Below are 2497 nucleotides of genomic sequence, written 5' to 3'. Positions count from 1 at the left end.
GGGCCGGACGGAGGCACGGGGTAAGTTCCCGCGTAGAGCTGGGGGTGCCTCGGGGCTGGGCCAGGGCTACAGGGTGCACCGTTACCGGAGGCAGGAGGAGCCTGGCCCAGAGGCGTTCTACATCCAGCTGCCTCCTTGGCGGTTCAGGTCCTGATAAAGTAGCATGCATGGCTGAGTATGGGGATCTGCATCTGGTCGCTGGCGGGTAGGATGAGTGTCCAGGAGCGCCTGTGCTCCTGCCTCTGCCTCTGCCTCCCCGCCCCGACACGAACCCATGCCCTGTGCTGCCGGAGCGGCCCCGCGCGGGAGGCCAAGCAGCGGCCGCTGGCACTGCCAGCCCACAACTGCCTCCTCACTCGCCCGCTTCAAGCCAGCCCCCCTTCCCCTGCCCTGCCCTGCCTCACAGCAAGGCAGCGCCTGCTTCCCCGGCCAGTCTCCCTCTGGGTGCTGCGGCTCTTCGGGCCTAGCCATCCGCGTGTAAGGCCCTGAGGGGGCTGCTTCTCATGTGCTGCTGGGGACGGGAGGAACCCAGCTGGGTCTGCACCAGCCAGCAGGAGCCGCAGCGGAGCTGTGTACTGCTCGGGACAGGACGGGACGAGCCTGCACTGGTCAGTCCCAAGTGGCGCACGGCTCTGCCGCCGCTTCTGCTGACCGGTGCAGACCTGGCCGGCCTCCTCCCGTCGCCAGCATCACATGGGGAAGTAGGCTTCAGCTGCATTTCCTGCTTTTCCTGGCCAGTGCCAACCCAGTTCTGCCCAGGCGGGCCCTGCAGCACCATGTCAACCTGGGCATGGCACCAGCAGGCCAGGCAGGCTCCAGGTTAACCCCGGCCTGGCCCCACAGCCTCTCCAGCACCAGGTCAACCTGGTTGTAGCCAAGCGGCTCCTGTAGCACCATGTCAACCGGGGCATGCATGCCATGTCAACAAGCACCATGTCAATCCCTGCAACTTAATTGGTGTCCAGGGTCATGTGACATCACTGCTTGATGTGATGCCACTTCCTGTGATGTCTTTGAATATGGCTTGCCGGCCCACTGGATGATAAAAAGTTTGTGATCCAGCCCCATATTCAAAAAGGTTGGACATGCCTGATCTACATCCTAAGATGACTTATTTCCTTGCATGCCACCTTTAACTTAGAGCCTTCAGCAATATAAGAACAGTCTAGTCTTTTCCCAGAAGCTTCCATCTGTCCTGAAATTTAGGGATTCCTCTCTTGGGTTTTTTTCATTGCTGTTCCTTAGGTTGCTTTGGTGTGTCCTACATGTTTATGCTGGCAACCTGTGCTGTTCTTAGCTGTTATCACAATGATAACTGTAAAAATACGGAGATAGCACTTTTTCTCTATTTAGCCTGGGTTGCAGCATCAATGTTAGTCTTCAAGCTCTTCACAGAATTACTGTTCTTGTAATATCAAGAGTACTATCATTCACAACAAGAAGAGGTGAACCCACAGGATTGGTCAAGGGCTAACTCCACTTCAGACTTGAGAGGCAGAAGTCCTTAATGCTGAGTGGGACTCAAGAGAGGATTTCAGGAAAGCATACCAGGGCTGCCCTGGATACACATCTGCCCTCTTGCTGTTAGGGAGTCCTGCACTTACAGAAATGTTCTGGGAGAGGCCAGGGAATGCTGAACTGAAGTGCATAAGGAGGAAGTGGAAGTTGTCAAAGCAAAGTGCCTCTAACTTGGGTCTGCCATGCTGCTTGCCCTGAAGTGGTGTTGGTAGGTAGGTTTGGAGTGGTCTGATATGCTGTGGGGAGAGACTCCTGGGGGGTTCCACATCCTGCTGGAGACTTGTTGGCATTTCTACAAATTCAAAGCATTTCCTTAGTTTGGTGAGGTCTGGGAGAGGTGGCCCTAGCCCATCTCATCCTCCTTGCAGCTGTTTCACAGATGTCAAACCATAAGTGATGCCGAATTGCATCTGTTACGACCTTCTGATTACAGTTAAGGAACATCCAGAGATTGCTGTTGTACGTAGTTGCCTGAGAGTACTGCTTCATGAATTGCCATTGGGCTAGTTAGCTTTCATTATTTTCTGTGGTGGTGTTTGCTGGCACTGGATTTATGACCCAGGTACCTTGTTCTGGGCAGACTGAAATCCTCAGGCCAACACCAACCTCTCCATTCGATAATAGGCAAATTTTATTGATACACAGTGATAGCAGATAAGAATAATGCAAACAATTCTGTATCTACCAGTCCTAGAGCTGTCATCAGAAGGAAGGTACATCTGGCCAGTACGTGAGCTTCACCCTGAGGTTCTCTTGAATGTCAGATGTCAGCCATGTGGAGGTCGGAGGCCGAGGCCCACCTCCCACCATTGGGGTGGGTGAGACAGGCTGATGGTATGCCCTTTTTCTACAGTGGCTTCGGGTTCCCCTCTCGGGGACCTTTTACTGCGCTGAAATCCCTACTTTTTGTTCTTTTCCCTCAGTGGTGACTCTTCAGCTTTGGGCATTGCTGATTGGCCTTCCTGTGGTTGTCATACTG

The 2497-nt window shown here is 54.0% G+C and overlaps 1 protein-coding gene across 1 annotated transcript in view; it reads left to right on the top strand.

The window, feature by feature from the left end:
• The window catches only part of RABL6 (RAB, member RAS oncogene family-like 6), a 45754-nt gene that overhangs the window by 19430 nt on the left and 23827 nt on the right, over positions 1–2497 (top strand). The gene's annotated exons all lie outside the window — the stretch shown is intronic.

Source organism: Crocodylus porosus, unplaced genomic scaffold (genome assembly GCF_001723895.1).
Source record: "Crocodylus porosus isolate Cpor-Errol unplaced genomic scaffold, CroPor_comp1, whole genome shotgun sequence".
NCBI classification, from domain to species: domain Eukaryota; kingdom Metazoa; phylum Chordata; order Crocodylia; family Crocodylidae; genus Crocodylus; species Crocodylus porosus.
Note: the sequence above shows the minus strand (reverse complement) of the source record. Positions and strands in the feature narration are given on the sequence as shown.